The 12387-nt window shown below is 56.6% G+C and overlaps 1 protein-coding gene across 6 annotated transcripts in view; it reads left to right on the top strand.

Annotated features, from left to right (window-relative positions):
* Positions 1–6884: 6884 nt before the first annotated feature.
* ADCYAP1R1 (ADCYAP receptor type I) overlaps positions 6885–12387 on the top strand; it is a 60899-nt gene continuing 55396 nt past the window's right edge. For 2 of the 6 annotated variants that reach the window (XM_058296818.2, XM_058296816.2), the window contains exon 1: positions 6991–7310. The gene's annotated coding sequence lies outside the window, so the exon portion shown is untranslated. Of the gene's footprint in view, positions 7311–12387 lie in introns of all 6 variants that reach the window. The other 4 variants (XM_004463306.5, XM_004463307.4, XM_058296817.2 and 1 more) reach the window with 4 other exon arrangements.

Here is a 12387-nt window from a genome sequence, read left to right as displayed (position 1 = left end):
CTCTCCTCCCTGGCCACTGCGGATGGGCCCCTTCTGTTCAGAAGAAGTGTCCTCAGAGCATAAAGGAACTTGCTAAAAGACACAATCCCTGGTGACAGGACTAATCAGGCTGCCTAATTATGAATAATTAGAAACATCTCTTCCCCCTTGTCAGTCGCTGGGGAGACCAGTGTGAAGCAAGAGTGATGACTTAATTCCCCCGGGAAGGAAGGTGGGGTGGTGAGCCAAGCACCCCGATCGTCCCTGCATGCCCGGCCGCCTGACGCTGCCCCCAGCCTGCCTTCTCTGCCAACACAGGCAATGGAGCGTGGAACAGGGAGTACCCCAGACTTTGGGAGCAAGCAGACTGAGCCTGAGCCCTAATTTTGATATTTTCCTAGCAGCACCTCTGGACAGGTTCCTTAACCTTTCTGAGGCTTCATCTGTAAACCCTAGACAACTGAATCACACAGCTGTACGACGATTCAAAGACAGAGAAAAGAACTGAATCTGGTGCCTGGCATATAGTAAGCATTCAATAATGGTAGCTCTTAGCAATGTTTCGACTTTGTCATCTGTTGCCTTGGTAACTTGAAAACAGTCTTTTTTCCAGGCCTTAGTTTTCCCACCTGTACAATGGAAGTAGGGGTTTGTGGCTCATTTATTTGATCAACAAATAATTCCTGGGCACTGACTTTATGCCAAGCAATGGCTGTCGAACAAGCCTAACTCAGGCTACGGCCTCAGGAAGCTTCAGTCGGTGGGTTGCCTCCAGCATAGCCCTCACATGCCAGACTCCAGAAGACGCAGATGGTGTTAAGCAGGAAGCTAAGATGGTCCCCAGCATCCCCGCCCCTGGGGTACAAGCCCCTTCCCTTGAATGTAGCCGGAACCTGTGCCTATGATGGCAAAGAGAAGGGGCGTCTGCAGATGTCATCAAGTTTCCTAATGATCTGCTGTCAAGTTGATCAAAAGGTAGATTATCCTGAGAGGGCCCAAGCTAATCAGACGAACCCTTTAAAAGGGGGTCTAGAGGTCACAGCTGGAAGAGGTGGCCGAGGCTCTCTCCTGTTGGCCTTGAAGAAGCAAAGTGCCATATTGTAGAGACAGATAGGTGGCAGGGAGCAGTGGACTCTGTCTAGGAGCCGGTGACCTCAGTCCTACAACCACAAGGAACTAAATCCTGACAACAAGCTAGGAAGAGGATCTCGAGCCTCAGATGAGTTCTCACGAGACCGTGCTGGGAGGACACTGCCTGGTCTCCTGGCCCACGGGAATAGTGGGGTAATCAAGGTTTGTTGTTTTAAACTGCTAAGTCTGTGTCTATTTGCTACACAGAAATAAAAAGATAACTTATAGGATCTGTCCTCTGAGCACGTGTCAGGCTCAAATCATCTTCTCAGCCCCAGCTCAGGGCCTAAGGCCTGGGTGCCCCAGAGACTTCCTTGTGGACAGTTCTCTCATCAGTCATGGCAAGCGACGCCTTCATCAGCTGCCAGCTTGATCCCAAGTTGGTCGTTAAAGAATATTCTTTTTGTCCAACTTTTAATATAACTCTCCGCACTCCACTCGGTCAGGGCTCAGCCTGCCGTGGGCCCCCCTCTTATCCTAAGCTGGTTTTCTGGGAATGGCTGCATCCAGCTTCAAGCAGCCTGCCTCCTCCCACACGGATTATCTGTCAGGCCCACACCCCCATGCTTGCCGAGGCTGCGTGTTAAAGCCAGGGCTTGGGTTGGGTTAGGGCTTTCTGTTGTTTTCAAAACAGCCAAGCCAGGCTGTGAGGAAGCCGGAGGAACAGCAAGTGGGACCTGGCCTCGGAGGGGGGCAGTGCAGATGTCCAGCACCCACCCCAACAAGCACTGCCACCAGACCCCCCCATGTGCAATGGGAGGGCACAAGCCCCCTGGCCCATTTGCAGGACACCTGGGAAGGGATCTTTCTGCAGCAAAAAAATACCCTGCAGAAACTGCAGGCAGGCATGGAGATAGGGGTAAGAAAAGAAAGTCCTGTGGATACAGAAGAGTTGGGGGTGAGAACAGACATATTTCCTTCCTCAACCAGGGGCCCCTGCATGTTCGGAGCCCGGGGGTAAATGGCTGCATCCCCAGCGAGGGGCCTGTGGAAGGTGAACGGGAAACGTCAGTGCCTGAGAGGGACTGCCGGGCAGTGGTGAGGCTATGCCTCTGCAGAGAAGCCTGCCACCTGCCAGGAGAGAAACCATCTCTATCTTGGTTGAGAAGGTGGATCTTCCTGCCACAGTTCTCTGGGTGGTGCACAAGTGTGCGTGTGTGTGTGGGCAGGTGTGTACCTGTGTGTGCATGCAGGGACACTCTGAAATGTGCCGATGGGCATGTGTATTGGATGGAATGTTCAAGTGCACGTGTGCAGGGATGCTCACGAGCGCCAGTGAGTGTGTATATGTGGTGTGTGCTTCTCTGGGCATGAGGGTGCACTGAGACGGGAGTCATGGGTGTTTAGTGCCTGGAGGAGGGCGATGTTGGGTCTCTCCCTTTTACTCTACCCCACTCTCAACATGCCCACACTTTCCAACTTCCAAGAGGTAGGTCTCCTTTCTAGGAGGTATCATGGTTTAGGAAAGAGGGCTCAGAATTAAAAACCCAGAGACCTGGTATGTGGCCTCTGCTCTGCCACGATTTAGTCTTGTAATGTTGGGCAGATCATGTCCATTCTCTGAAGTCTCAGTGTCTTCACTGTGAAATGGGAGGCTAAATGCACAAAGAATGCCCTTAAAATTGAGGGTTCAAGTCCCTCTGCCCCTGGCCCCACTGCCTCGTGCTCCCGGCAGTCCTCCTCTCTTTGCTCTTCCTCCTCCACTGCCACACTTTGTGTGGGGACAGAGGGGACCCAGGCCTAGGCTTTGAGGAGCTCGCAGGCAGCTCTGAAGATGGGGCTTCCTTCCTCCTCTCCTCCAGGCCTCCTGTGAGGCAGTTTTAAAGATTTCTTGGGTTCTAGGACACACAGTTTGAAAACCACGCTCTCGGCAACCTAACTTTCACTCCCTTGGTTTCTCCGAGGATCCCAAGGGCCCTGAGGATGGCGTCGGTTTAACTAAGAGGATGTTGCCTCCTGGTTCCTGACCGGGAGGGAAGGGGATTGAGAGGGTCTGTCTGACCTGCAGGGGCCTAGTTCAGGGGTAGGTGGTCTCCCAGGGAAGCCAGGCCCTGCCACCGGGACTGCCCCCGTGGCCTGTGTGTCTGGTAAGAGGGGGAGCCTTTCCAGGCAGTGGGTGTGGCTACATCTCTTTGGGGACCTGGACACTCCAAGCCTCCCTGCTGCCTGCCCTGCCTGGGTTTTGGTTGCCTCCAGACCTTTCAGGAGTACTGTGAATGCACTAATTGGCATTTTGCTCCTCCACAGAAAGAAACCCATACTTCACAGCCTGGCATGCAAGGCCCACAACATCCCCCAAATAGGAATTAAATGAGCTAATACATGTAAAGCAGTTACTTCTTACCCTTTTCACACCTTAGACCATGTAGAAAAGGAAAACATTTCTACAGCTCCTGGGAAAAATGGAAAAGGCTGCTTATGGCTGCCTGGTGGGGGGCTGAGGGACCTCCAACCCTTCTGGACCCAAGAGTGTGGCACATAGGGAAGCTCACAGAGGAGCGTTACTCAGCAGAGGTCCCACAACGGAGTCTCAACCCCTGTGGATTCTCAACATTTGACTCTTGGAGGAGTTTTAAAAAACACTTTTGTCCAGGCCTCAGCACAGGCCAATTGTCTAATTATCCCTGGTGGTGAGGCCTGGGTATGGGCATTCTTAAAGAGCTCTCCAGGGGATTCTGTGGCCTCAGGTGGGTTGAGGACCACTGGCCTGAGACGTGGTGGCTCAGTAAGTGTCAGCTCTCTGTGGTCAGCATGCCTCTTGGCCTTGCGTGCAGCACTGTCCGTCTTGCCTGAGCAGCGCATAGAGGGTGGGGGGCTGGACATCCACGGAGAGAACTGTTGCTCAGGAGAGATGAATGCCGGGTAGGGAGGCCTGGCATCCATCTCCCTCAGCCACGTCTCAGAAAATTGAATTAAAGCCCATTTTTTTCAGCTGCTGCCTGGCTGGCTGGCTGGCTTGTGGAGGGAGTTGAGGAGGTGAGCACTGCAGGGAAAGCAGGTGGGCGGACCCCCAGCCTCCCTCCCTCGGGGAGAGAAGCCAGTTCAAGGGGGTCTCTGGGGGTCTCCCTGCAGCGGTCTCTAGGCCTCCAGTTTTCTGGGAGTCAGGCAGGTAGGGTGGGCATGGGTGGACTGGCTAGCTTGGAAGGTCAAGGGTCCCTCGCCAGGGACCTTGAGAGGCAGTGGGCTCTTAGGCATCATTACTTCATTAGGTGGGGAGGGCTGAGAAGAGAGCGACCCTAGCCCTGACCCCAGGGAAGCCCAGTCTGGGGGGTCAGAGTCGGTGCGGCTCCTGCTCCAGGAGAACTGAGGTTGTTTGGACAGACCAGAGTCACACTCTTGGGACAGGCAGAGAACAGTCCAAGGCACCGGAGCCCAGAGTAGGTCTCTAGAATTATGGGACCAGCCCACGAGGAAGAGCAACCCCAAGCTGCACACTAACCAAGGACAGCGAGTCCTGTCCCTGGGCTGATAGAAAAGCTACCTGCGTGTCCTTGGGCTGTTCTTGTTGCGCCTCGGCTCAGGCACCCCATCCAGAAGACAAGGGGGCTGGACGAGTGCCCTCAAGCCCAGCTCTGAGGACTGTTTCTGTGTCTTTCCCCGGCCCACACTAGCAGGTAGGGCTGGGATTAGAATCCAAGTCTCCAAGGGCTGTGTCCATAGCACCTGGAAGAATTATAAAGAGACCCCCCTCCGGATGCACCTGGGGCCCGAATGACCCCTAGGTGTGGTCAGCTAGGACTCGCCCTCTGGCCATGGGCTCTGAGCCAGTGGGAGAAGAGGTGAAGGGAACGAGCATGAGTTGAGGACGGCTGGGGTCCTCCCCTGCCTGACTGGCCCCCCAGGCAGAGAGGAAGGGTGCCCAAGGGCACGAGCCCCACCCTCCGGCACCATGCCAGCTTTCCCCCAGCTCACACCAAGGCAGGCATCTGGGGGCACAGAATAGAGAACAGGGAGCCGGAGAGCAGCCTGGAGCCCGCAGAACCGACAGTGTGGGAAAGAGCTCACTTGAACGCAGAGCCGCAGCACCAAAGGGACCTTGACTGGGGACTCGGCCGTCGACATCTCCAGGGTGAACTGGCCTGCAGTGGGTGGCCTGATCTCCACCCTTCCCCGCACTCTGACCCCCCACGTCCTGAATGCCACATTTCCCTCCAAACTCGGTTCCGGGCAGCCTTTCTTTCCCTCTCACCCTGTCTCACGGTTTACAGAGCACTTTCACACCCAGCATCTTACATGAGCTGCACAACACCCAGGTTGGAGGCAGATGAAGGCAGTGAGCTCCCATGAGCGAGGGGACCAAGCTGAGAAGGGGTGTAGCCAGCTTCAGAGGGAAACTCCCGAACAGCCCCAGCCTCTCCTCTCCATCAGCCTGCAACGCGCCTCTCATGGGAGCTCCTTCTTCATTGATACAGAGAAGGATGGAAACTCTCCTCCTCCAGGAAGCTTTCCTGAAGAGGAAGGAAGGTAAGCCGTGCCCATGACAGTGCCAGTGAGGGCCAGTGTGCACTGTGCAGAGAGGAGAAACCACCGACGTGCTGGGTGGACCTAGGAGACTCCTGCAGCTCTCTTCCAAGGAAGCCTCCCGTGCTCCACCTGCAGGCATTCCCTTATCCTCCAGGGGCCTGCCCAGGTCTCCTTCTCGGTCTTCCCACTCCTCCTTGAGGCTGCCTCAACAAGGTGGCCACACCAGGACTTGGGCCCCCGGGGAGGCTGGCCAAGAACTTACTAGAATGGGGAGGGCACAGCCTGTTTGTAGAAGTCAGGGGTGGGGTATGGTGTGAGCTCTGGAGAGGCTGAGACCTCGGGTAGTGACAGCTGATCAAAGGCAGGTGGGGGCGGCTGTGGGAAGTGGAGGGGGGAGGACTTCATCTGGGAGTGGGTGCTGCCCTGCCAGCAACAGCCTACACAGCCTTAGCGGGTTTAGCTACCCTCTTAAGCCTCAGTGTCCCCATCTGAACTATGAAGGAATGGAGTGGGACACTAATAACAGTAGTAATAGTAATTAGCAACAGTAATTAATTCAGCATCAGTGCTGGCCAACCCCTACTGTGGAATGAAGGACCAAAGTGTGGGAGGCAAGGACCATTCTGCTGTCACGGAGCCCGGGAGGAAGGTTCTGAGGCCACGCAGGTGAAGAAGTGCAGCTTCGGAACTCCCGCCCCTCGCCCAAGCTCACAGGGTTAGCCCTGGCACAGGGCTGGAGCCCCGGCGATCTGACCCCCGGAGCTGTTTTATTTAAGCTGTCTCTGTCCTGTCAGCACCCCTCATCCCTCTTTCTGGCCAGAAGATCCCAGAAGATCCAGGGATCCCAGGCATCTCAAAGCTAGCGGACCCTCCCAGGGCCGGGTTGTGGGGCAAGGTAGAGCGTGAGGAGGGTCTGGGACTTGCCCAGTAAGAAAGGGTTCCCGGAGCAGGAGGAGAAACTGGTTCCGACAGAAACGTGACGACGAGGCAGGGAGAACGAAGCCAGCTTTCTTGCCACGGTATATTGGGGAGGGTGGGAAGGAGGGCGACGAGCCCCGGAAGTCCGGCGACAAAGGGGGGATGACTGTCGCCTCCGCCTCCTCGCCCCCAGGGTCTCCGCACCGCAGCTCCCGCTTGCGTCTGCCGCGAGGCCGGGACAAGCGCGGCGGGCGGGGTGCCTGCCGCCAGCCCCCCGCTCTCCATCCCGGTCCCCTCGGCCTAAGCCCGCCCCCCGGCGCTCATTGGCCCGCACCGCCGCCCCCAGTCTGAGAAGTGCGCGGGGGGAGACGGCGGTGGGTCGCCTCCCTTCTGCCCCAGGCCTGGCTTCGCGGCGGAGGCGGGGCCTTCTCCCGCAGGACAGACCCGGGCTGGGGGGCCGCGCGGCGCGGGGCGGGCGAGCGCAGGCTGGGGCGCCGCACTCGGGCCCCGGGCGGTGACTGACGGCGGCGGCTGCTCCCGGCGACTGCGGTCTCCGCGTGCGCACACGCACACGCCACCGCTCCCGGGCACACGGACCCCGGCCGCCACCCGACACGCCGACGCGGAAAGTCGGTCTCGGCGCGCGCGCTCCGGGGCGCACAGGCTCCCCATCCCCGGGCGGCGAAGGGCGCGGACTCGCCCGCCGCGCGCACTCCCCGCGGAATCTGCCGGCGCGCTGGACCGGCGGGCGACGGCGACCGGGGCTCCAGGCCGCCCCGCAGCCCCGCAGCGCGGTGCCGAGGCCCCGCTGTGACCAGGTAAGGGCCGCCCCCGCCGTCCCTTCCCCTTCACGGGCCGCCTTTCCACGCCCCGTCCGCCCTCTCCCAGCTCCAGAACCTTCGCCCCTCGGGGGCTTCTGCCCCCCTCCTCCCGCTGGGCTCTCTTCGGAAGTCGCGTCCTCGACCGACCGACGGAGAACAGGGGCGAGGGCCGGTGCGGGGCAAACCTCTCGAATCCGAAATGAAGCCCTCTCCCGCCGCGGCTTCCTTCCTGCGCTTCAGCCCGATTCGCGCCCCCTACCTCTTTCCCCAAATGTCTAGGGCCCGTGTTTGCCAGGGCGACCGACCCTTGCAGCCCCCGGGGGTGGGGTCGGCCTAGCTGCCTCACGCCTCTCCTGGGGCCAAGAAGAGAAAACTATGGGCACGGGGGCCACTGTGGCCGCAGGGACCTGTCTCCTTCCCCCAGGGTGAACGGACGCGCTGACGCGGATCGGGCAGGCGACGCTGGAGGGTCCCGGGGGGCTGGATACCGCAGTCCTCTCAGGGTTTGGTAGGTGGGCAGGAGATGAGATGGGGAGGCGGTGGAGTAGCAGCGCGCGTAAGATGCCCCCTATGGCGCTACGTTCGGGGTGGTTCAAAGGAATGGCATCGCTCGGTTTCCCATGGCTCGGAGGTGCTAGGGTCGGCGACGCCCGGGCTTTGGCAGTCCCTAGAGGAAACGCCCTACGGGGGCCTGCGGGGAAAACGCCCGGCCTTCCCGGGCTGAAGTGGGTCCGCCTGAGACCCCTGCCGGCCACCTTAAAGGCACAGACTCCTGCAGCAGCTGCGAGGGGCGGGGGCCAGATCCTCGGCGCAACTTGGCAGGTTGGGGGTTCAAAAGGGACAAGGGCGCCACTGGATGGAGCTCCGCTCTCAGGAGAGAGCCCATCCCGGAAGCTGGTTTCATTTCAGGCGGAGCTGGGGAGTGGTAGCGCACCCTGGAAGGGGCTCAGCCCTCCTTGGGAAGATCCTGGGGTGGGCCGTGGACTGAGAATTCTCAGGAGCATTCCTGTGCCTTTAGTGGCTGCGTGCCTGGCTCCCCTCCTTTGCTTGCCTGCATCCTTCAGTGTTCCACAAGGCCATCTCCCCCAAATCAAGCGCACAGGCGTTTGGCTTTTTCTTAGAGCAGTCCTGTGTATTGGGGGGGGGGGCGGGCAGACAGGAGGGGGATGGGAGGGGGCTACATCCAGTCTGTGGAGGACACGTTGCCCTTGGACTGCTGTTTGGGCAGAGGCAGGTAAGCATCCTGAAGGTCAGGCTAGAGGCCTTTGGGTGGCTGTGGGCTTCTGGAAAGGGCTTGGTGCTATTTTTCTGCCTTTGTCAGGGGTAGCAGGCAGCACCCAGGATTTCTCAGGAGGCCCCAGCCTGAGTTTGCTATTGCAAACACCTGGTGCAGGTGGGGCTGCTCCAGGCCCACCAAAAAACCGCTTCTGGGCTTCCCGCTTCCCTTTGACCTTGGGGCAGGCGGGCAGAAGTGCTAGTTTGGCCACAGGCTGAAATGTGAACTTACAAATTGGAGACAGATCACCCTGGGATGGATCTTGAGGCAGATCATGCAACCAATCTGTCAACAAGTGTCGGGGAGGGTGGGGAGTTGGAGGACCGGGATCTGGAGAGCTGGAAGGAGCCTTGGTCCCTTCTCTCCTTCCCCGTGGATGATTTTGTGTCTGGGGCAACACCTTGCCTAAGCCTGCTGGCCCATGGGCTCAGTGGGAGAGCTGTCTGCCGAGAGCCTCTTGTAGGACCTTCTGTACTCTAAGGGATCCAGTCTAAAGGGATGCAGTAAGTCTTGTTCTGTGTGAGGTGCAGCTCAGCAGGGGGTTGATTGATTGGCGAAACACCTGGGGAGCCGTCCTTTTTCTTGCAGATCCCTCTCTACAATGCTGCTAATTTGGGCTACTCCCTCAATGTGCGTTGGATAAATAGGCAAAATGGGTGTTTAGAGATCAATATATGACTGGAAAGCCTTGAGTTAAGGCCACAGGGTGCCCTTGCTCCTGGGACATGGACCTCCCCAAGATAAGGAGGTCAGTGGTCGAGGGTTGGCTCTGAAAAATAGGAGAACACTTCATGCCATCCATCTGTCTGCTGGAGGGCAGAACCGATGGGTCAAGAGCAGAAGCATGCACTCAGCTCAGAGCCGAGGAGAAGGCCTTGCTTACCTCAGAGCCACCGCCAAGCAGCTGAACCTGGGGTGGCAGTGAGATTCCTGCCCTGGTATGTGAGCAGAGGCCCGGGGCCGCAGATGGCGGCTGCCTGGAGGCTCTTAGAGCGTGGAAGGGCTAGAAGCCTGGGCACCCCAGGCCTCCTCTGAAGAGAGGAGTCACAGATTCCAGGGTCTGAACGGGTTGTGCCTGGCACTCCAGCTGCCTGGCAACATGGAGGCTGGAGACTCCGAGGCTGTGATGTGTTTGTACTGAGCTGTGGGTGCCATCAGAGTTATATGGTGACAGCCACGTCTACAGTGACAACAGAGAGGGGATGGCACTCAGCCGGGGAGGCAGGTAGGTTTCCCACGACACCTGCCAGAGAGCCAGAATCAAGACGTACAACATCAGGAAGACAAACAAAGAGATATACCTTCTCACACACATCGGGATTCAGACGTTTGCCCAAGGAAGGCTGCAGAAGTCTTCCTTAATGCAAGTCCACATGCATGTTGAAGAGAGGATGTGTGTGTGTGTATGTGTTGCAGGAGACAAGAATGGGATGGCAAACTTTTTCTGTAAAGGGTCAGATAGTAAATATTTTATGCTTTGCTGGACATATGCTCTGTTGTAACTGCTCATCTCTGTCGTTGTAACGTGAAGCAGCCATAGATGATGAGTAAACAAATGAGCATGGCTCTATCCCAATAAAACTTTGCGTGTGGACACTGAACTTTCACTTTCATGCAGTTATCACGTGTCATGAAATAAAATTCTTCTTTTGATTTTTTTCCTGACCATTTAAAAATGTAAAAACCTTTCTTGGTTATCTGGCTGTACACAAAGGGAATGTGGCTGGCCCACAGGAAGGGTTTGCCAACTTCTGGGTTATCAGGTTAGCAAAGGGAAGCTTAAGGAGGTTGAAGAATGGAGGGGCTTAGAGCAGAGAGTTTAAGATACCTGTAGTACCTTGGATACTTCATTCCATTTTATCGCGACTCAGAGTGCCCATCTGTTTGATAGATAGATCAGTCCAAGGAGAGGTTCCCAGCCTGGCCTCGGCACTGCACTCCACAGCTTCAGGCAGGCCTCCACTCATCCGTGTGATAAATATCCAACATAAAGACACCTGGGAAAAACATTCCGAGTGAACAACGAGCTGTCACTTGAGCTCCCCAGTTTCCGGGCCCCTCTCGCATTCGGCTTTGGTGCCCAGGTGTCCGCCTACTTCCCCTGGAGGGAGACCACAGGGAAAGCCTGGTGGGCCCCAGAGAACGCTTGAAACTCACAATGGACAGGACAAGACTTGAAACAGCCTAGATGGTAGTAAGGAGCTCATCGTATCAGCTGCAAGGTGGCCAGTGTGGGCGGTACAGCCCGGGAGGGCTTCCTAGAAGGGGCTTTGGCCTTGACGGATGGCTGGATTCTCTCAGCCCAGCTCTCCACAGACTCCACGGATTGCCTTAGCTGTCTTCACATTCCCCCTGACAAATGGGAACCACAGAGGGATGGCTGAAAAAAACTATATGGTTGCTTTGCAGAAACCTCCGAATTACCCAGTTTCTAATTTAAGGCTCGGGGTGAACCAGGTCCTCCCTTCTGTTTCTTCCCCTCCCTGATATGTCCTTCCTTCCACCTCCACAGATACGGTCCAGGGAGATTTCCTCTCTCCCATTTTCCCAAGTCTCTGGATTCCATCCCCTTCTTTCTATTCCAGCACCCCTTGCCCTGGCCTTTCTGCCTGCTCTTTCCCCTCCATTCTGCTCGTCTGCCTTCGGAGGGATAAGCCCTAGACGAGGAGTTTATTAATCCACTCTTCAGTGCTCTCACCCCTCTCCCTGTAGAACGAGGTTCTTAACCAGGGGTCCATGGACCCCCAAGGGGTTGGGGGAAAGATTTCAGAGGGTCTGTGAGCTTGAATTGAAAAAAAAATCAACGTACTATCTTTATTTTCTCTGACCTCTAACTGAAATCTAGCATTTCCTACACTTACAAATGTATGCTATAAATTACAGTCATCATTTCACATTACATCATTCACATTACAGTTGCATATCTTGAAAAATTGCTTATCCTCATCCATACTTCGAAATTACAGTAGTCGTTAGAACTGACGCTAGTTGAGTGTCATGAAACTATTGGGTCCGTGGTTTTCACCTGCCTGGCAAAGGGGTCCGTAGAACTAAAAAGTGAAGAACCCCTGCTGTAGAACAACCCTCTCATTTCCCTGGCTCCACGGACTGATGCTAGCCTTTCACCTTCTCTCCAACTCCATCTTCCACTTCCCACTTCCAGAGATTTTATTGTGTCCCTCAACACCCCAAATCACCTCCCCAACCCATCCACTAGGCTCTGATCCAAGTTTTCCTGCACCCAGCACGTACCTGGCATTGTGCCAGGTGTCAGAGGCCTGGACACCCCTCCCCACTTCCAGGAGCTCACCCCACTCAGCAGAGGCTGCTGCTTCACAGGCGATCTCAGTGTGGAAGGAGAGGTGCTGTCATGTCAGTCCAGCCTTCCTGCCCTCCTGGAGCCACGGCCCCTGCTGGTCGCTTCTCAGAAAACATCTCGTGTGGTCTCTGTAGTCCTCAGGAGTTCTGTGGTCATGGTAGATGACTTTGGAGTTCAGTGCCATGTCGCTTGGCCCTACTTTGGAGTTTGTGTTCCTGAGTGTGATGGAGTTGGACTCAGATATGACCTTTCTACACATGCCTCTTCTGTTACTTTTACTGGACCTGTGGTTGGTGTTGGCGTTGGTGTATACTCAGGAGACCTGAATCTCTGTACTGTACATGTGACAGCCAGGCCCTGAGCCTCAGCAGACTTGCAACTCCTACCCTCTGGTTTATTGGTCTTACCCCAGCTAGCTGACAGGGAGGTGAAGAGGGTCAACCGCCACACCAGGGAGCCAAGAGTGCCTACAACTGCAA

This window comes from Dasypus novemcinctus, chromosome 5, assembly GCF_030445035.2.
Source record: "Dasypus novemcinctus isolate mDasNov1 chromosome 5, mDasNov1.1.hap2, whole genome shotgun sequence".
In the NCBI taxonomy this organism is placed as follows: Eukaryota; Metazoa; Chordata; class Mammalia; order Cingulata; family Dasypodidae; genus Dasypus; species Dasypus novemcinctus.
This window is presented reverse-complemented; position numbering and strand designations above follow the sequence as displayed.